General features: G+C 47.7%; 1 protein-coding gene and 1 long non-coding RNA gene across 9 annotated transcripts in view; one reads left to right on the top strand and one right to left on the bottom strand.

Moving 5' to 3' along the window:
* The window catches only part of LOC140389981 (uncharacterized), a 222,113-nt gene that overhangs the window by 5,974 nt on the left and 193,837 nt on the right, over positions 1–22,302 (top strand). Inside the window, exon 2 of one of the 3 annotated variants that reach the window (XR_011934529.1) lies at positions 12,281–12,359. The exons of the other annotated variants lie outside the window; for them this stretch is intronic. This is a non-coding gene — a long non-coding RNA (uncharacterized lncRNA). The remainder of the gene's footprint in view (positions 1–12,280; positions 12,360–22,302) is intronic. 3 annotated transcript variants of the gene reach the window in all.
* The window catches only part of baz2ba (bromodomain adjacent to zinc finger domain, 2Ba), a 603,362-nt gene that overhangs the window by 569,915 nt on the left and 11,145 nt on the right, over positions 1–22,302 (bottom strand). The gene's annotated exons all lie outside the window — the stretch shown is intronic.

The following is a 22,302-nucleotide window of genomic DNA, read 5'->3' as shown; positions in this document are numbered from 1 at the left end:
AGCCCTGAACAAAATGAATTACTGATTGAAGTGCTGCAGCTTCAGGAAAACTACATTAAGCAGCAGAGTTGGGCAGATATTTCCATCAAAAAATAGACAAACAGTTCTTCACCAGCACTGTTATTCTGGATTTACACCTGTCCAATTTTAATCCATATATGTAACTGCCACGTCGTACACAACCTCTTCTATTCTCTATATCACAACTCAAGTACAGCAAGCATTGCAGTATTGAAGAGTTTCATTTAAATGAATGTAAAACTGATGCCCGCCACCTCCAACACCACCCACCCCCACCAAATGACTTAGCTGAAGGACAATTAATCAAAAATGAATATTAACAGCTGCACTTTTAAGATTTCAGTCCACGTCAACCGTATTAGGTGCATATCAGCCAACTCATCTTTTCAACCATTACATGCTATACTCACGTTAGTCAGTCTAAATATTTCAGCCCACGAATGCACGTTTTACTTATCGAAAGGATCAAGCAAGCAATACAGGCTGTGTTGTCAAGATGCTTAGGAGTTTAAGAAATGCCCACATGAAGCAGACTGTGTGGCTCGTGACAAAGGGAAATGAGTCTTCCTACAAAGATGAAGCTGGTTTCAAGCTAAAATTTGTATCATTCGAGTTGGGGGAGGTGGCTGCGGAGGTTACCAAGAGGGATGGGGATGTTGATATGGCAGTGTTGGAGCAGGAGTGGGGTCATGGATGGAGAAGGGGGCCATCATGGATGGGCCCGGTTTAGGGTGAAATTAAAGGGAACAGAATTTGGTAGGATCGGGGACATATACAGGTGGCTGGGGGAGCAGGGAGGAGCGCAAGTGGTGGGGATTAAGGAGAAATGGGAGGAGGAGTTTGGGGGGGAAAATAGGATGGAGAGTATGGAGTGAGGCAATGCGCAGGGTGAATTCAACCTCCTCGTGTGAGAGGATGAGTTTGACACCGTTTAAGTTGGTACACAGGGTGCACATGATTCGAGTGAGGATGAGTGGGTTCTTCCAGGGGGTGGCTGACGAGTATGAGACGTGTGGGCGAGGACCAGTGAAACACGCACATATGTTCTGGGGCTGTGGGAAATTGGAGAGATACAGGGAGGGAAGTTCGGGACGCTAGCAAAGATTGTGGGGGTAGAGGCCAGGCCAGACCCTATGATGCCGATTTTCGGGAGTATTGGAAATGCCAGAGCTAATGGAAGGAAGGGCCAATATTGTAGCCTTCACCTCTCTAGTTGCCCGGCGAAGGATTTTGCTGGCATGGAGTTACACAATGTCGCCAGGGGTCACGCCGTGACTAGGGGGACCTGTGCAACTTCCTTCGGCTGGAGAAGATCAAGATTGAATTGAGGGGATCAGCGGAGAGCTTTGAGACACAATGGGGAGGAGAAACACGTACAAACTGTAAACCATGAGATGTGGAGAATGTTCTCCGATTTATTTATATTTTTGAATGTGTTTGGAATCAATTACATTTTTTAATAAGTCGTAACATTTGCTAACTCATCAAATAACTGTGCTTCAGTAAGAGAATTCAGTGTTAGTGAAAAACTGGTGTGAGAATGAAAGGAAGAGGAATCTCCCTGATGAAGAAGCCCAAGACCAAATGCATCCTGAGAACAGGGACTAACCACTGGTCTGATCGTGAGAAGCATGGATCAGAATGGGCACTTGAAAATCGTCAGAATGGTTACATCATCACCGGAAATACAACGCTTAAGTTGGCCAAATCAAACCCCAAATCCAGCACAACAGCTAGTTGGTATATCTGCTTTATGGAACATGTGTTTCTGGGGTTGTAGCAGAAGACCAAGATTGCCCAGGGACTACCAAAAGACTTCAACATCAAAATTCAGTTTTCAGGGATTCATCATCAGACAGCAGCAAAAGCACAAGTACCCATTATGCCACATCGGCATCATAAGTTAAATGCCCACATATTCCTACAAGAAACTGTGGGATTGGAAGACATGATTCACGGTGATATCAGCCTGCATGGTTGACAGAACAAAATTAAATTCAATCAAATTTTCAAATGTAAAACCTAGCCAAAAATCAAGTTCCCTGCATGCCCATGACAACAGTTTAGTGGATGAGGTGGTGTGATGTTGTGGATCGATAATGTGTGGAATCGGCAGCACAGCGGACTACACAAAGAATTAAGTTTATTAGTGCAGGACATATCTATATCCACATAACCGACGTGACCAAAAGGCCGAAAAAATAATACCGATAACAATTCCTTTAGGTACCATTAACATTCAAAGAAGAAATTCAAACACCCAGCTGATTTAACAACATAGTTTATAAAGACATACGGTATAAACTCAGTTCTACTTTTTAACCTCCCCACAGGTTCCCTTGTCTTACAAAATTTTGAAGCGCTGCTCCTTCCTCAGGTGAATGCAGAGGTCTGTTCCAGAAACACATATATAGACAAATTCAAAGATGCCAAACAATGCTAGGAATGCGAGCATTAGCAGGTGATTAAATCTTTACAGATCCAGAGATGGGGTAACCCCAGGTTAAAGAGGTGTGAATTGTATCAAGCCAGGACAGTTGGTAGGATTTTGCAGGCCAGATGGTGGGGGGCGAATGTAATGCGTCATGAATCCCAGGTCCCGGTTGAGGCCGCACTCATGTGTGCGGAACTTGGCTTTAAGTTTCTGCTCGGCGATTCTGCGTTGTCGCGCGTCCTGAAGGCCGCCTTGGAGAACGCTTACCCGGAGATCAGAGGATTAATGCCTTTGACTGCTGAAGTGTTCCCCGACTGGAAGGGAACATTCCTGCCTGGTGATTGTTGCGCGATGTCCGTTCATTCGTTGTCGCAGCGTCTGCATGGTCTCGCCAATGTACCACGCTTCGGGACATCCTTTCCTGCAGCGTACGAGGTAGACAACGTTGGCCGAGTCGCACGAGTATGTACCGCGTACCTGGTGGGTGGTGTTCTCACGTGTAATAGTGGTATCCATGTCAATGATCTGGCACGTCTTGCAGAGATTGCCATGACAGGGTTGTGTGGTGTCGTGGTCACTGTTCTGAAGACTGGGTAGTTTGCTGCAAACAATGGTTCGTTTGAGGTTGTGCGGTTGTTTGAAAACAATACAGGGAAATCTATTGTCAACTTGTCAGACTACACCCTTCAACCAGACGAAATCGAAGTCCTCAGCAGAGGGCTCAATTTCTGCACCACCACCAAAATGGACCCCATCAGTCTCGCGGCAGACACGGAGGAATTCATCAGGCAAATGAGGCTCCGGGAATTCTTCCACAGACCCCAAGAGGCCAACAGCGAACCCAAGCAGACTACCAATGAACCAGAACAGCAGACCGAGAGATCTGCGGTGCGGCAACCGAAGAGGAAAGAGTCGAATTGGACCCCTCCGGAAGGCCGCTGCCTTAGACTCGACATGTATGCTCAAGACGTCAGGAGTCGTGTCAATGCCAGATTCATCAGTCGCATTCTGATGACAAGACAGCCCCGAACGTCACCCAAGCACAACGCAATGCCATCCGCGCTCTCAAGACCAACCGCAGCATCGTCATCAAACCAGCAGACAAAGGGGGGGCCACTGTCGTACTGAACAGAACGGATTACTGCAAAGAAGTATACCGACAACTGAACAACCAAGAACACTACAGACAGTTACCCGCAGATCCGACCAAGGAACACATCCGCCAACTTAACAGACTGATCAAGACCTTGGATCCAGATCTTCAGAGCACCCTACGTGCTCTCATCCCACGTACTCCCCGCATTGGAGATCTCTACTGCCTCCCGAAAATACATAAGGCCAACACACCAGGCCGCCCTATCGTTTCAGGCAATGGGACCCTGTGTGAGAACCTCTCTGGCTACATCGAGGGCATCTTGAAACCCATCGTACAAGGTACACCCAGCTTCTGTCGCGACACGACGGACTTCCTTCAGAAACTCAGCACCCATGGACCAGTTGAACCAGGAACATTCCTCGTCACGATGGACGTCTCGGCACTCTACACCAGCATCCCCCATGACGACGGCATTGCTGCAACAGCCTCAGTACTCAACACCGACAACTGCCAATCTCCAGACGCAATTCTGCAACTCATCCGCTTCATTCTGGATCACAACGTCTTCACCTTCGACAACAAGTTCTTCATCCAGACGCACGGAACAGCCATGGGGACCAAGTTCGCACCCCAATACGCCAACATCTTCATGCACAAGTTTGAACAGGACCTACTCACCGCACAGGACCTTCAACCGACGTAATACACCAGATACATCGATGACATTTTTTTCCTTTGGACCCACGGCGAAGAATCACTGAAACGACCACACGATGACATTAATAAGTTCCATCCAACCATCAGACTCACCATGGACTACTCTCCAAAATCAGTTGCATTCTTGGACACACTCGTCTCCATCAAGGACGGTCACCTCAGCACGTCGCTTTACCGCAAACCCACGGATAACCTCATGATGCTCCACTTCTCCAGCTTCCACCCTAAACACATTAAAGAAGCCATCCCCTATGGACAAGCGCTCCGTATACACAGGATCTGCTCAGACGAGGAGGAGCGTAACAGACATCTACAGACGTTGAAAGATGCCCTCGTACGAACGGGATATGGCACTCGACTCATCGATCGACAGTTCCAACGCGCCACAGCGAAAAACCGGACCGACCTCCTCAGAAGACAAACATGGGACACAACCGACAGAATACCCTTCGTCGTCCAGTACTTCCCCGGAGCGGAGAAACTACGTCATCTTCTTCACAGCCTTCAACACGTCATTGATGACGATGAACATCTTGCCAAGGTCATCCCCACACCCCCACTACTTGCCTTCAAACAACCGCACAACCTCAAACGAACCATTGTTTGCAGCAAACTACCCAGTCTTCAGAACAGTGACCACGACACCACACAACCCTGTCATGGCAATCTCTGCAAGACGTGCCAGATCATTGACATGGATACCACTGTTACACGTGAGAACACCACCCACCAGGTACGCGGTACATACTCGTGCGACTCGGCCAACGCTGTCTACCTCATACGCTGCAGGAAAGGATGTCCCGAAGCGTGGTACATTGGCGAGACCATGCAGACGCTGCGACAACGAATGAACGGACATCGCGCAACAATCACCAGGCAGGAATGTTCCCTTCCAGTCGCGGAACACTTCAGCAGTCAAGGGCATTCAGCCTCTGATCTCCGGGTAAGCGCTCTCCAAGGCGGCCTTCAGGACCCGCGACAACGCAGAATCGCCGAGCAGAAACTTGTAGCCAAGTTCCGCACACATGAGTGCGGCCTCAACCGGGACCTGGGATTCATGTCGCATTACATTCATCCCCCACCATCTGGCCTGCAAAATCCTACCAACTGTCCTGGCTTGATACAATTCACACCTCTTTAACCTGGGGTTACCCCATCTCTGGATCTGTAAAGATTTAATCACCTGCTAATGCTCGCATTCCTAGCATTGTTTGGCATCTTTGAATTTGTCTATATATGTGTTTCTGGAACAGACCTCTTCATTCACCCGAGGAAGGAACAGTGCTCCGAAAGCTAGTGACATCGAAACAAACCTGTTGGACTTTAACCTGGTGTTGTAAGACTTCGTACTGTGCTCACCCCAGTCCAACGCCGGCATCTCCACATCATTTCTTTGTACAGTGGCCCTATTTGCCGCTCACCTTGAATATCCTGTCCACTGTTTTTGCATTTTACTGTTCTTCTTTTATTACTGTCCTTGTTTCTCATAGCCTTGTCACTCTGCTTAAGCTCCCAACCCCCTGCCATTCTAGTGGGATAGTAAAAATATTGAACTCCCTCCCACAAACGACTGTTAAAGCTGGGGGTTTAAACAGGAAATTTTCAAACTGAAACTAATAGCTTTTGTTTAGTAAGTGTTTTAAGGATTATAAAACAAAGTTAAGTAGGTGGAGTTGAAATATAGGCCAGTCATGGTCTCATTAAATGGCAGAACAGAGAGGAGGAAGAATAGTTTATTTTTGTTTCTACATTGCAACCTTCCTTATCCTAGACTTAACAGGTTTTCAAAGACTCACCGTCTGTACATATTGCCTGTTAAAGTTAAAGAAAAACTAAATCTGGGAACAGAAACGAGGTATCATCCTTTTGTTGAGACCATTATTCTCTTACGAATAACAATCTCTGGTCCTGAAGTAGAGGTTCCACACACAACTCAGCTCCCAGTGAATGCTGAGAATAATTAAAATATCCTATCCAAGCTGCAAATCCCGGATAAATATCAGCCAGTGCTCGGGTTGATAATCCCACTGTTTGTGTGACTTAAGCGCAGAGCCATGGGATCACTTGCGACAGAATGAGAGGTAGACTTGCGACAGGATTCAAATCCAAAATAGTGACACAATTACATTTCAAATAAAACTGTCGGCTGCATGAAAATGCAGCAGTTAAAATTCCTGCTTGATGATGAGGAAAGCTGGGGAGGTAGTTGCAAAACAAAATCGTTCAACAAAAACTTTTTACCTTAAATTCTCTCGAGACCTGAGCAGGAGAGCAGGGTGATCCTATGACAGGAAACAAGAAGGACCGTAATTTGTTGGCTCGACGACCCTCTTCCTTTTCTTTACAGACCTCATGACTGTGGCTTCCTTAACATCTTGTTCAGGTTGCCAGCAGATCCCCAACTGCCTTCCAACAAATTATTTTACCTTCAGCACAACCTTTCTATTCTGCAAGCCATATGAATAATTTCATTAATAATGGAGTTTTATGACCCTCTTTCCCAGAATTTCTAGCTTTTGGCATCTTTTATGGATGAACTCGCCAGCTCTACCAAGAGATCCAGAGATGGGTCACTCATTGTTTTAACTATTTATTCACTATCAACTCATCAACTCTGACCTTGTAAGATAAACACATTCCACTTCAAGTGTAATAAACCGGCTGGTTTTAAATGCACTCATATCAGAGTTATTATCAATATCTCACATCTTATACTTACAACCTCTAACCTAAAAGGTTTTATTCCCAAAACTAAAACTAATATTCTGAAACATGAATTCTGAATGACATTTTCACAACACAGACTAATTGTAGTTATACCAGGGGCAAACATCTGTAATTCAACCGTTGGACGTCATGTTTGCTTGCGCCAAATGAAATAGGCGGATTTTAGGTGGTTGACAGAGGAAAAACCTTCACAAAAGTGGAAATATGCATGTTGATCCTCTGCTTGGTATTTTGTGGGGTTCATCATCAAATTGTGCGATTCTATTCCTGCACAAAGTGTCACCAGATCTTACAAAAATATGGTATATCCAATATGATAGAGGGGAAGGTGATTTGTTGTAGAAGCAGCACGGTAACACAGTGGTTAGCACTGTTGCTTCACAGCACCAGGGACCCACCAAGGACCCAGGTTCAATTCCCAACTTGGGTGACTGTCTGTGCGGAGTCTGCTCTTTATCCCAGTGTCTGCATGGTTTTCCTCTGGGTGCTCCAGTTTCCTCCCACAAGTCCCAAAATACATGCTTGTTAGGTGAATTGAAGATTTTGAATTCGCCCTTAGTGTACCTGAACAGGCACCGGAGTGTGGCGACTAAGGGATTTTTGCAGTAACTTAATTGAAGTGTTAATGTAAGCCTACTTGAGACACCAATAAAGATTATAATTATGAAACCGAAAGCACATCTGACTCAGAGTGGGATCCTTATGTAGACATAGCCAAAAGGTGACTCAGAATTAATTTATTGAACTTTGCATTGAAGCAAAAGGCTTGTGGAGCTGGAGGTAATATTTTACCATGGTTTAATGGATAGAAAGCAGGGAGTAGGTATAAACAGTACTTTTTCCAAGTTGGTAGACAGCAGACAGTGGTGAGCCACAAGGATCAGTGCTGGGACCTCAGTTATTTACAAAATATATTACTGATTTGGTAGACAGAGAGTAACGCATGAAGGTTTGCTGATGGTACCAAGTTAGGTAGGAAGGTCCGCAATGGAGAGAACAGAGAAGCTGCAAAGAGATACAGACAGGTTGAATGAGTCGGCAACAAGATGGCAGATGGAGTATGATGCAGGGATGTGAGAAGTTATTTAATTTGATCATTAGAAAATCTTTTTTTCCCCAGTTGTGAAACTTGTAAATGTTGATGTTCAAAGAGACTTGGATGTGTTTGTACAAGGAACACAAAGTTAGCAAGCAAGTGCAGCAAACAATTAGAGAGGCAAATGGCATGTTCATCTTCGTTGGAAGGGAATTGGAATACAAGAATAAAGAAGTTTGGTTACAATCGTCAGGGTTGAGGTGAGACCACATCTGGAACAGTGTGTGCAGTCTTGGTCTCCACATTTAAGAAAATATTTATTTGCATTGGAGACAATATAGTGAAGGTTATAATCATTAGGCAAGTGCTATAGCGCAAACTGTTGGAGCTGTGGACTGACAAATCACCGGGTCCTGATGGATTTCATCCTAGGGTTTTAAAAGTAGTGGCTAGTGAGATAATTGATGCTTTGGTCGGCATTCTCCAGCCGCTGCAATTTACTTTTCCCACCGGCAGCGCACTCATGCCCCCGGGTTTCCCTGTGGCGTTGGGTGGCTTCAATGGTAAATCTCATTGACAAGTGGAGGGAAGATAGAATCCTGCCTCCAATGAACAGCGCGCCACCGAGAAACATGCGGCTAGGGGAATGGAGAATCCAGCTTGTTTTTAATATTCCAGAATTCGCCGGATTTGGCAAGGTACCATTAGATTGGATGGAAAATAGCAAATATAATACTCTCCACTTGCCTGGATGAGAGCAGCTCCAACAACACTCAAGAAGCTCGACATCATCCAGGACAATGCAGCCCGCTTAATTGTTCCTCCTTCTCAAACATTCAAACCCTCCACCACCGACAAACAGTGGCAGCTGTGTTTAACATCTACAAGATGTACTGCAGTAACTCACCAAGGTTCCTGAGACAGCACCTTCCAAAGCCACGACCATCTAGAAGGACAACAGCCGCAGATTCCTGAGAACCCCACCACCTGACTTGGAAATATAATCGCTGTTCTTTCACGGTCGCGGGGCAAAATCCTTAACAGCACAGTGGTGTACCTACACCTCAAAGGATTGCAGCAGTTCAAGAAGGCAACTCAGCACCACCTTCTGAAGGGCAACTAGGGATGGCCAATAAATGTTGACCCAACGAGTGACCCCCACATTCCGTAAATGAATTTAATTTTTTTTAAATAAATTATTTTGTTCAAAAAGGGAGTGTGTCAGAAAGCAGGAAACTACAGGCCAGTTAGCTTAACATCTGACACAGGCAAAATGTTAGCCAGTTAGCTTAACATCTGACACAGGCAAAATGTTAGAAGCTATTATTAAATATGTTAAGGCAGGGCACTTAGAAAAATTCAAGGTAATCAAGCAGAGTCAACATGGATTTCTGAAAGGCAATACACATTTAACAACTTATCTGGGTTCTTCAAAGGAATCATCTGTGCTGTGAATAAAGGGAAACCGGTGGATGTTCTGTACTTAAGACTTCTAGAAGAAATTTGATAAGGTGTCACATCAAAGGTTATTGCGGAAAATAAAAATTAATGGTATAGGGGTAAGATTGGCATGGATAGAATACTGTCCCACTAACAGGAAACAGAGGGTAGCCATAAATGGGTCTTTTTCTGGTTGGCAGGATATAACGAGTGGTGTGCCACAAGAATCCGTGCTAGGTCCTCAATATTTTACAATTTATATAATTGACTATAATGAAGGGTTTGAAGGTATGGTTGTGAAATTCGCTGACAATACAAAGTAGGTAGGTAGGAAAGTAAAAAGGGCAGCACAGTGGCAAAGTGGTTAGCACTGCTGTCTCACGGCGTCGAGGTCCCAGGTTCGATCCCGGCTCTGGGTCACTGTCCGTGTGGAGTTTGCACATTCTTCCAGTGTTTGCGTGGGGTTCATCCCCACAACCCAAAGATATGCAGTGTACGTGGATTGGCCACACTAAATTGCGCCTTAATTGGAAAAAATTAATTGGGTACTCTTCAATTTATTTTTAAAAAGGTAGGAAAGTAAATAATGAAAAGGATACAAGGAGGCTACAAAAGGGACATAAATAGGTTAAGTGAGTAATAATTATTATAATTGTCACAAAAAGGCTTACATTTAAAAAAATATTTTGATTCTCCATTTTCACATTTTGTTCAAAATACACACGCGTACACGCACACACACACTCACCCCCCCCCCCCCCACCCCCCACCCCCCCCGGGCCTGGGTCTCCATCCCCTTGCCCGGAAAATAAAGAAATCCCCTTTAACACACAACCCCAGCATACACACCCAAGCCCCAAAGAACCACCATTGCAAATGAAAGTCCCACCTATTCCCGTGTCCAAATATACATCAACACATTTAGTACATGCACCAACATACAGTGACAAAATAAAGTTACTAACGTTACATGAGGCTACATCGGTACAAGACCCGCTTCTCAGTCCAACTTCTCAATTCTGCCACAGTCCTTCTACCTTCGCAGACCCCTCCGCCGCTTCTGCCATCCCAAAATAAAAGTCCTTGGATTTGTACATCACCCTCAACTTAGCTGGATACACTATGTCGCACTGCACCTTGCTGTTGTACAGTGCATTCTTCACCCGGCTGAAGGCCACCCACCTCCTCGCAAACTCCACCGTAAAGTCCTGGTATATGCGTATACCAGCTCCAGCCCACCTGCACCACCCGCTTCTGCTTTGCCCAGCACAAGACCTTCTCCTTCACGCTGTACCTAAGGAAACAAACAGTTACTACTCTGGGTGGCTCACTTGCCTTTGGTATTGGCCTCCACGACCCATGAGCCTGATCCAGTTCGTATCGTGAGGGATCGTCCCCCTCCCCCAAACACACTCTGACACAGCAAGAATGTGCAGACCCCACCCAGATAGTGACCCAAGCCGGGAATCGAACCTGGGACCCTAGAGCTGTGAAGCAACAGTGCTACCCACTGTGCCTCCGTGCTGCCCAAAGATCTGTTCATTTTGGCAGGAAGACTAGAAAAAGCACATGAACTAAATGGCAAGAGATTGCAAAGCTCCAAGATTCAGCAGGATCTGGGTGTCCTAGTATATGAATCGCCAAAGGTTAGTACACAGATACAGCAAGCAATTAGGAAAGCTAATAGAATGTTATTGTTTCTTTAAGAGGAGAGTTGAGTACAAAAGTAGGAAGGTTATGCTTCAGTTGTACAGGACACTGATGAGACCACATCTGAAATACTGTGTACAGTATTGGTCTCCTTATTTAAGGAAGGATGTAAACACAATAGAAGCAGTTCAGAGGTTTATTAAACTAATATAAAAGCAGAAAATGCTGAACTCAACAGGTCTGGCAGTACCTGTGAAGATAGAACCAGAGTCAACATTTCGAGTCTTTACGATGTGAGTCATATGGACTTAAAACGTCTCTCTACAGATGCTGCCAGACCTGCTGAGTCTTCCAAGCACTTTGTTTTTCTTTAAAATTTCCAGCATCTGCAGTATTTTTTTATTTTACCACTAATACTAGGAATGGGCAGGTTATCTTATGAGAAAAGATTGGACAGGCTAGGCTTCCATCCTCTGGAATTTGGAAGAGTAAAAACAACTTGATTGAAATATATAAGATCCTGAGGGGTCTTGACAGAGTGGGTGTGGAGAGGATGTTTCCTCTTGTGTGAGAATTGAGAACTAGGTGGTCACTGTTTAAAAATAAGGGATCACCCATCTAAGACAGAGGTGGGAAGAATTACTTTCTCTTAGAGGGTATTGAACCTTTAGAACTCCCTTCCTCAAACGGCAGCATAAGCAGAGTCTTTGAATGTTTTCAAGGCAGAGGAGGTAAACAAGGGGCGAAAGGTTACCTGCTGTAGTCAGGAGGTTGCAGTCAGATCAACTATGATCTGATTGAATGGCGGAAAAGGCTGAAAGGGTCGAGTGGCCTACTCCTGTTCCTAGTTCAAAATTTTCTATGTATGTTCGTATGTATCTTCACTATATTGGTCCCTGGGATGAAGGTCCTATCACGAGAGGGTAAGAAAACTGGGCTTTTATTTTCTGGAGCTTTGAAGAATGAGGTGCAGTTTCACTCAAACCTACAAAACTCTGAAGAGGCTTGGTAGTTTAGATATTGAGAGATTGTTTCCGCTCGTCGGACAGTCTAAAACACAGGGGCATAGTCTCAAGATAAGGGGTCAATCGTTTAGGACCTAGATGAGGAGAAATTATTTCACTCAAAGGGTTGTGACTCTTTGGTATTCTCTACCCAGAGAGGATCCTGCAGAGGGCGGCAGAGCGGCGATGCTGATTGGCTGTTCCAGGGAGTGAATTGTGGAAAGCTGCTGTTGGGTGAGTTTCTAGAACTAATATGGGCAGTGGCTAAACCCGAGACACTACACAGGTAGTGTCTCCCACCCATTCTCCTCCTCTAACCAAAAAAAAAAAAGACTGTGGTGAGGTAAGCTTTTCTTTCCTTTTCCTCCCTCCACCTCTAACCTGCGGGGCGTGTGAAAATCAGGTAAGCTTTTTTTTTTCCTCGCTGTAATTGTTAAGTGGATAAATGGAAGGGATGGCAGAGAGGGCAGTGCAATGTTCCTCCTGCAGGATGTGCGAGGTGAGGGGCACCGTCAGTGGCCTCTCTGGCACGGAGTCTGTCCCTGTGGCTCAGAAGGGAAGGGGGGGGGGGGAAAGAGCAGGAGAGCATTAGTTATTGGAGACTCTATAGTTAGAGGTACAGATAGGCAGTTCTGTGGCAACGATAAGAGGCTCACAGTTGGTGTGTTGCCCCCTGGGTGCCAAGGTCCGTGACGTCTCTGATCGTGTTTTCAGGATCCTTAAGGGGGAGGGGGAGCAGCCACAAGTCGTGATACACATCAGTACCAACGACATAGGTAGGAAAAAGGACGGGGATGTAAAACAGGAATTTAGAGAGCTAGGGTGGAAGCTGAGAGCCAGGACAGACCGTGTTGTCATCTCTGGTTTGCTGCCAGTGCCACGTGCTACCGAGGTGAGGAACAGGGAGAGTGCAGTTAAACACGTGGCTACAGGGATGGTGTAGGAGGGAGGGTTTCAGTTACTTGGATAATTGGAGCACATTCTGGGGAAGGTGGGACCTGTACAAACAGGACGGCTTACACCTGAACCAGAGGGGCACCATTATCATGGGAGCGAAATTTGCTACAGCTCTTCGGGGGGGTTTAAACTAATTTGGCAGGGGGATGGGAAACTGATTTATAGTCCAGGAGATAGCGTTGCTGGAGTTCAGGAAGTTGAGGGTAGTGCAGTACTGGGGAAGGTACCAAGGTCACAAGAGTGGACCTTCAGGCATGAAGGTGGTTTGAAGTGTGTCTACTTCAATGCGAGGAGCATCAGGAATAAGGTTGGTGAGCTTGAAGCATGGATTGATACCTGGGACTACGATGTTGTGGCCATTACGGAGACGTGGATTGACCAGGGGCAGGAATGGTTGTTGGACTTTCCGGGGTTTAGATGTTTCAGTAAGATTAGGGAAGGTGGTAAAAGAGGTGGAGGAGTAGCATTGTTAATCAAGGATAGTATAATGGCTACAGAAAGGCAGTTTAAGGAGGATCTGTCTACTGAGGTAGTGTGGGCTGAAGTTAGAAATAGGAAAGGAGCAGTCACCTTGTTAGGAATTTTCTACAGGCCCCCAAACAGTAACAGAGATGTGGAGGAAAAGATTGCAATGCATATTTTGGACAGGTGCGGTAGTCACAGGGTAGTTGTCATGGGTGACTTGAACTTTCCAAATATTGATTGGAACCACTATAATTCGAATAGTTTGGATGGGGCTGTTTTTATCCAGTGTGTGCAGGAGGATTTCCTCACACAATATGTGGATAGACCGACAAGAGGCAGGGCCACATTGGATTTGGTACTGGGTAATGAACCGGGCCAAGTGTTAGATTTGGTTGTGGGAGAGCACTTTGGAGATAGTGACCACAATTCGGTGACTTTCACTACAGCAATGGAGAGCGATAGGAACATACGGCAGGGCAAGGTTTATAACTGGGGGGGGGGGGGCAATTACGATGCGATTAGGCAAGAATTGGGGAGCATCAGGGATAGGCACAATTGAGATGTGGAGCTTGTTTAAGGAGTAAATACTGTGTGTCCTTGATATGTATGTTCCTGTCAGGCAGGGAGGAAATGATCGAGTGAGGGAACCATGGTTTACAAAAGAGGTTGAATGTCTTGTCAAGAGGATGTAAGGAAGAGAAAACAAGGTTCAGTTAGGACACTTGAGGGATACAAGATAGCTAGGAATGAGCTCAAGAAAGGGCTTAGGAGAGCTAGGAGGGGGCATGAGAAGTCCTTAGCAGGTAGGATCAAGGAAAACCCAAGGCTTTTTACACTTGTGAGGAATAAAAGAATGACCAAGGTGAAGTTAGGGCCGGTCAAGGACAGTAGTGGGAATGTGTGCATGGAGTCTGAAGATATAGGAGAGGCCCGAAATGAATACTTTTCTTCAGTGTTCACAAAGGAGAGGGGCCACGTTGTTGAGGAGGATAGTGCGATACAGGCTGGAGGAGGTTGATATTCGGAAGGAAGATGTGTTAGAAATTTTAAGAAGCTTGAGGATATACAAGTCCCCTGGGCCTGATGGGTTATATCCTAGTATTCTTTGGGAGGCGGGGGATGAGATTGCAGCACCTTTGGCTTTGATCTTTATGTCCTCACTGTCTACAGGAATAGTGCCAGATGACTGGAGAGAGGCAAATGTTGTCCCCTTGTTCAAGAAAGGGAATAGGTATAACCCTGGGAATTATAGGCCGGTTAGTCTCCCTTCGGTCATGGGTAAATTATTGGAAAGGGTCCTGAGGGATAGGATTTATGATCATTTGGAAAGATACAGCTTAATCCAGGATAGTCAGCACGGATTTGTGGGGGGTAAGTCTTGCCTCACAAGTTTGATTGTATTCTTTGAGGAGGTAACTAAGTATACAGATGAAGGTAGAGCAGTTGATGTCGTATACATGGATTTTAGTAAGGCGTTTGATAAGGTGCCCCATGGTTGGCTCATGCAGAAAGTAAGGAGGCAAGGCATAGAGGGAAATTTGGCCGATTGGATCAGTAACTGGCTATCACATAGAAGACAGAGGGTGGTGGTAGATGGTAAATTTTCACCCTGGAGCCCAGTCACCAGCGGTGTACCACAGGGATCAGTGCTGGGTCCTCTGCTATTTGTGATTTTTATCAATGACTTGGATGATGGAGTTGAAGGTTGGGTTAGTAAATTTTCTGATGACACCAAGATTGGTAGAGTAGTGGATAATGTAGAGGGCTGTTGTAGGCTGCAAAGGACATAGGATGCAGAGCTGGGCTGAAAAGTGGCAGATGGAGTTTAACCCTGGTAAGTGTGAGGTGATTCATTTTGGTAGGACAAATTTGAATGCTGATTACAGGGTTAACGGTAGGGTTCTGAAGAATGTGGAGGAGCAGAGAGATCTCGGAGTTCATGTCCATAGATCTCTGAAAGTTGCGACCCAAGTGGATAGAACCGTGATGAAAGCCTATAGTGTGTAAACATTTATTTTTATGAAATATATTTTATTGAAGTTTTTCAAACAAAGATTTTCCGTTTTTACAACTTAATAAAGGAATATACATTAGTTATTTAAATAATATATTAAACTAACAGATGGAAAAAGAAATAAACAAAAAGCAAATATCAACAACTAACTAAGAAAAAGCAAGAACACTGAATAATCCTCCCCCCCCCCCCTCCCCCCTGGGTTGCTGCTGTTGTCTTTTCTGTTTTTCCATTATCGTTCCGCGAGATAGTCAAGGAACGGTTGCCACCGCCTGGTGAACCCCTGAGCCGATCCTCTTAACGCATATTTTATTCGTTCCAGTCTTATGAACCCTGCCATGTCGTTTATCCAGGCCTCCACGCCCGGGGGCTTCGCTTCTTTCCACACAAGCAGAATCCTTCGCCGGGCTACTAGGGACGCAAAGGCCAAGACGTCGGCCTCTTTCGCCTCCTGCACTCCCGGCTCTTCTGCAACCCCAAATAGAGCCAACCCCCAGCTTGGTTTGACCCGGACCCCCACCACCTTTGAGATCACTCTTGCCACACCCTCCCAGAACTCATGCAGTGCCGGACACGACAGGGCAGCACGGTAGCCTTGTGGATAGCACAATTGCTTCACAGCTCCAGGGTCCCAGGTTCGATTCTGGCTTGGGTCACTGTCTGTGCGGAGTCTGCACATCCTCCCAGTGTGTGCGTGGGTTTCCTCCGGGTGCTCCGGTTTCCTCCCACAGTCCAAAGATGTGCGGGTTAGGTGGACTGGCCATGATAAATTGCCCTTAGTGTTGGGTGGGGTTACTGGGTTATGGGGATAGGGTGGCGGTGTTGACCTTGGGTAGGGTGCTCTTTCCAAGAGCCGGTGCAGACTCGATGGGCCGAATGGCCTCCTTCTGCACTGTAAATTCTATGATATTCCAAGAACATAGAGTGTGGTTCGCCGAGCTTCCCGAGCACCTCCCACACCCGTCCTCCACCCCAAAAAACCTGCTCAGTCTTGCTCCCGTCATATGCGCTCTATGTCGAACCTTAAACTGAATCAGGCTAAGCCTGGCACACGAGGACGAGGAATCTACCCTACTTAGGGCATCTGCCCACAACCCCTCCCTCAATCTCTTCCCCCAGCTCCTCTTCCCATTTTCCCTTCAGCTCCTCTACCATCGCCTCCCCCTCATCTCTCATCTCCCTGTATATTTCGGACACTTTACCTTCTCCAACCCATGCCCCCGAAATCACTCTATCCTGGACCCCTTGCGTCGGGAGCCGCGGAAATTCCCTCACCTGTTGCCTCGTAAATGCCCTCACTTGCATGTATCAGAAAGCATTCCCTGGTGGCAACTTATATTTTTCTTCCAATGCTCCCAAACTCGCAAACGTCCCGTCCACAAACAGGTCCTTCAGCTTCCTAATTCCTGCTCGCTGCCAACATTGAAATCCCCCATCTATCCTCCCCGGGACGAACCGGTGGTTATTCCTTATCGGGGACCACACCGAGGCACTCATCACTCCCCTATGTCGTCTCCACTGCCCCCAGATCATCAAGGTCGCCATCACCACTGGGTTTGTGGTGTACCTTTTCGGGGACAACAGTAGTGGCGCCGTCACCAGCGCTTTTAGGCTCGTTCCCTTACAGGACGCCATCTCCAACCTTTTCCACACCGCACCTTCTTCTTCCCTCATCCACTTACAGACCATCGACACATTGGCGGCCCAATAGTAGTCACTCAGACTCGGCAGTGCCAATCCCCCTCTGTCCCTACTGCGCTGCAGGAACCCCATCTTTACCCTCGGGGTCCTTCCCGCCCACACAAAGCTCATAATGCTCCTGTCTAATTTTTGAAGAAGGCCTTTGTAATCAGGATGGGGAGGCACTGAAACATGAAAAGAAACCTCGGGAGGACCACCATTTTAACCGCCTGTACTCTGCCCGCCAATGACAGGGGCACCATATCCCACCTCTTAAAGTCCTCCTCCGTCTGCTCTACCAATCGAGTCAGGTTAAGTTTATGTAGGGTTCCCCAGTTCCTGGCCACCTGAATCCCCAGGTATTGAAAATTCCTTGCTACTCTCCTCAGCGGCAGAGCATCTATCCCCCTGCCCTGTTCCCCGGGGTGCATCACAAAAAGTTTGCTCTTTCCCATGTTTAATTTGTATCCCGAGAACTCTCCAAACTCCCTGAATATCTGCATTACCTCTGGCATCCCCTCTCCCGGGTCCGCCACATATAGAAGCAAATCGTCTGCATATAGTGACACTCGATGTTCCTCTCCCCCTCGAAGCACCCCCCTCCACTTCTTAGAGTCCCTCAGCGCTATGGCCAATGGTTCAATTGCCAACGCGAACAGTAACGGGGACAAGGGGCACCCTTGTCTTGTACCCCTATGTAATCGAAAATATCCCGATCTTTGCCCGTTTGTAACGGCGCTTGCCACCAGGGCCGCGTACAAGAGTCTAACCCATCTGATGAACCCCTCCCCGAACCCAAATCTCTTCAGCACCTCCCACAAATAGTCCCACTCCACCCTATCGAATGCCTTCTCTGCATCCATCACCACCACTATCTCTGCCTCCCCCTCCAGTGGGGGCATCATCATCACCCCCAGCAACCTTCGTACATTGGCATTCAATTGTCTCCCCTTAACAAACCCTGTCTGGTCGTCATGTACCACCCCTGGGACACGATCCTCTATCCTTGTCGCCATCACTTTGGCCAGCAGTTTGGCGTCTAAGTTTAGGAGGGAGATGGGCCTGTATGACCCGCACTGCAGTGGGTCTTTGTCTCGTTTCAGGATTAGCGATATCGTCGCCTCCGACATTGTTGGGGGTAATGTCCCCCTTTCCTTAGCCTCATTAAAGGTTCTCGCCAAAAGCGGGGCCAACAGGTCCATATATTTCCTATAAAATTCCACCGGGAACCCATCTGGTCCCAGGGCCTTCCCTGCTTGCATGCTCCCAATTCCTTTGATCACCTCATCCACCTCAATCTGCGCCCCCAGACCTGCCACCCCCTGCCCCTCCACCCTCGGGAACTCTAGCTGGTCCAAAAAGTGTCTCATTCCCTCTTTCCCCTCCGGGGGTTGGGACTTGTACAGCCTCTCATAGAATGTCTTGAACACCTCGTTCACTTTCCCTGCTCTCTGCTCCATCTTTCCCGTTTCGTCCCTAACTCCACCAATCTCTCTCGCCGCCCCCCTCTTCCGAAGTTGTTGGGCCAGCAGCCGGCTCGCCTTTTCCCCATATTCATATTGTATCCCCTGTGCCTTCCACCACTGTGTCTCTGCCTTTCCCGTGGTCAGCAGGTCAAACTCCGTCTGTAATCTTCGTCTTTCCCTGTATAGCCCTTCGTCTGGGGCCTCCGCACACTTCCTATCCACCCTCAAAATTTCCCCTACTAATCTCTCTCTTTCTTTACCCTCTTGTTTCCCCTTGTGGGCTCTGATGGAAATCAGCTCTCCTCTCACCACCGCCTTCAGCGCTTCCCATACTACTCCCACCTGGACCTCCCCATAGTCATTGACCTCCAGGTATCTTTCGATACATCCCCTCACCCTTCCGCATACCCCCTTGTCCGCCAGTAGTCCCATGTCTAATCGCCAGAGTGGGCGCTGGTCCCTTTCCTCTCCTAGTTCCAGCTCCACCCAATGCGCGGCGTGATCTGAAACGGCTATGGCCGAGTACTCCGTTCCTGCCACTTTCGGGATCAGTGCCCTTCCCAAAACAAAAAGTCTATCCGGGAATATACCTTGTGGACGTGGGAGAAAAAGGAAAACTCTTTACCCATCGGTCTGGCGAATCTCCACGGATCTACTCCCCCCATTTGCTCCATGAACCCCTTAAGCACCTTGGCCGCTGCCGGCCTTCTCCCGGTCCTGGATCTGGACCGGTCCAGCCCTGGGTCAAGCACTGTGTTAAAGTCCCACCCCATTAACAAGTTTCCCACCTCCAGGTCCAGGATACGTCCCAGCATTCGCTTCATGAATCCCGCGTCATCCCAGTTTGGGGCATATACGTTCACCAGCACAACCGCCTCACCCTGCAATCTGCCACTCACCATCACATACCTGCCCCCACTATCCACCACTATGGTCTTAGCCTCGAACGATACACGTTTCCCCACCAGTATTGCCACCCCTCTGTTTTTCGCGTCCAACCCAGAGTGGAATACCTGTCCCACCCATCCTTTCCTGAGTCTAACCTGATCCGCCAACTTCAGGTGCGTCTCCTGGAGCATAACTACGTCCGCCTTCAGTCTCTTTAAGTGCGCAAACACCCTTGCCCTCTTAATCGGCCCATTTAAACCTCTCACATTCCACGTGATCAGCCGGGTTGGGGGGCCATTTACCACCCCCCCTCGTCGACTAGCCATCCCCTTTTTTAAACCATCTCCTCACCCAGGTCTCACGCACCCGTCTGTCCCCCAGACGGCGCCCTCCCGTCCCGACCACCTCGTCTCGTATCAGCTCCCCCTTACTCTCAGCAGCAGCGACCCAGTTAATCCCCCCCTCCCTCCCCAGCCCCCCTAGATCCCCCTCTAGCTTGATTACTCCCCCCTTATTGCTTCCGGAAGTCAGCTAACTCTGGCTGACCTCGGCTTCCCCCGTTCATCCTTTGACCTCCCTGCGTGGGAGGCTGCCTTCCTTCCTGCGCCCTTTTTTCCGCCAGTTTCCATAGCGCGGGAAAATACCCGCGCCTTCCTCTCAGCCCCTCCCCTAATGGCGCAGTTCCCTCATTCCCCTTCCCTGTCCCCTTTTCCACCGGCGCCCACATTTCTTCATGTCCCCCACATCGGGGGGAGAAAAATTCCCCGTCCAACATTATTATACATTAGCCCTCCCCTCTCCCCACTTTACATTTCTGTGCCACCACCTTGCTACCCCTCTCCGGGCAATTTCTCAAGTCTAGTCCAATTTCTCTTCCTGAATAAACGTCCATGCCTCCTCCGCCGTCTCGAAGTAGTGGTGTTTGCCCTGATATGTGACCCACAATCTCGCCGGCTGCAGCATCCCAAATTTGACTTTCTTCCTATGGAGCACCGCCTTGGCCCGGTTGAAACTCGCCCTCCTTCTCGCCACCTCCGCACTCGTCTTGATACACACGTATCACCGCGTTCTCCCACTTGCTACTCCGTGTCTTCTTAGCCCAGCTCAGAACCATCTCCCTGTCCCTGTAGCGATGGAACTTCACCACTATTGCTCTTGGTGTTTCCCCTGCCTTTGGTCTTCTCACGAGGACCCGGTACGCTCCCTCCACTTCCAGGGGGCCCAAAAAGAACAAAGAACAAAGAACAAAGAAATGTACAGCACAGGAACAGGCCCTTCGGCCCTCCAAGCCCGTGCCGACCATACTGCCCGACTAAACTACAATCTTCTACACTTCCTGGGTCCGTATCCTTCTATTCCCATCCTATTCATATATTTGTCAAGATGCCCCTTAAATGTCCCTATCGTCCCTGCCTCCACTACCTCCTCCGGTAGTGAGTTCCAGGCACCCACTACCCTCTGCGTAAAAAACTTGCCTCGTACATCTACTCTAAACTTTGCCCCTCTCACCTTAAACCTATGCCCCCTAGTAATTGACCCCTCTACCCTGGGGAAAAGCCTCTGACTATCCACTCTGTCTATGCCCCTCATAATTTTGTATACCTCTATCAGGTCGCCCCTCAACCTCCTTCGTTCCAGTGAGAACAAACCGAGTTTATTCAATCGCTCCTCATAGCTTATGCCCTCCATACCAGGCAACATTCTGGTAAATCTCTTCTGCACCCTCTCTAAAGCCTCCACATCCTTCTGGTAGTGTGGCGACCAGAATTGAACACTATACTCCAAGTGTGGCCTAACTAAGGTTCTATACAGCTGCAACATGACTTGCCAATTCTTATACTCAATGCCCCGGCCAATGAAGGCAAGCATGCCGTATGCCTTCTTGACTACCTTCTCCACCTGTGTAGCCCCTTTCAGTGATCTGTGGACCTGTACTCCTAGATCTCTTTGACTTTCAATACTCTTGAGGGTTCTACCATTCACTGTATATTCCCTACCTGCATTAGCCCTTCCAAAATGCATTACCTCACATTTGTCCAGGTTAAACTCCATCTGCCATCTCTCCGCCCAAGTCTCCAGACAATCTAAATCCTGCTGTATCCTCAGACAGTCCTCATCGCTATCCGCAATTCCACCAACCTTTGTGTCGTCTGCAAACTTACTAATCAGACCAGTTACATTTTCCTCCAAATCATTTATATATACTACAAAGAGCAAAGGTCCCAGCACTGATCCCTGTGGAACACCACTGGTCACAGCCCTCCAATTAGAAAAGCATCCCTCCATTGCTACCCTCTGCCTTCTATGGCCTAGCCAGTTCTGTATCCACCTTGCCAGTTCACCCCTGATCCCGTGTGACTTCACCTTTTGTACTAGTCTACCATGAGGGACCTTGTCAAAGGCCTTACTGAAGTCCATATAGACAACATCTACTGCCCTACCTGCATCAATCATCTTAGTGACCTCCTCGAAAAACTCTATCAAGTTAGTGAGACACGACCTCCCCTTCACAAAACCGTGCTGCCTCTCACTAATACGTCCATTTGCTTCCAAATGGGAGTAGATCCTGTCTCGAAGAATTCTCTCCAGTAATTTCCCTACCACTGAAGTAAGGCTCACCGGCCTGTAGTTCCCGGGATTATCCCTGCCACCCTTCTTAAACAGAGGAACAACATTGGCTATTCTCCAGTCCTCCGGGACATCCCCT

Source organism: Scyliorhinus torazame, chromosome 2, assembly GCF_047496885.1.
Source record: "Scyliorhinus torazame isolate Kashiwa2021f chromosome 2, sScyTor2.1, whole genome shotgun sequence".
Taxonomy (NCBI): Eukaryota; Metazoa; Chordata; class Chondrichthyes; order Carcharhiniformes; family Scyliorhinidae; genus Scyliorhinus; species Scyliorhinus torazame.
The sequence above is the reverse complement of the archived record's forward strand: the minus strand, read 5'-3'. Positions and strand labels throughout refer to the sequence as shown.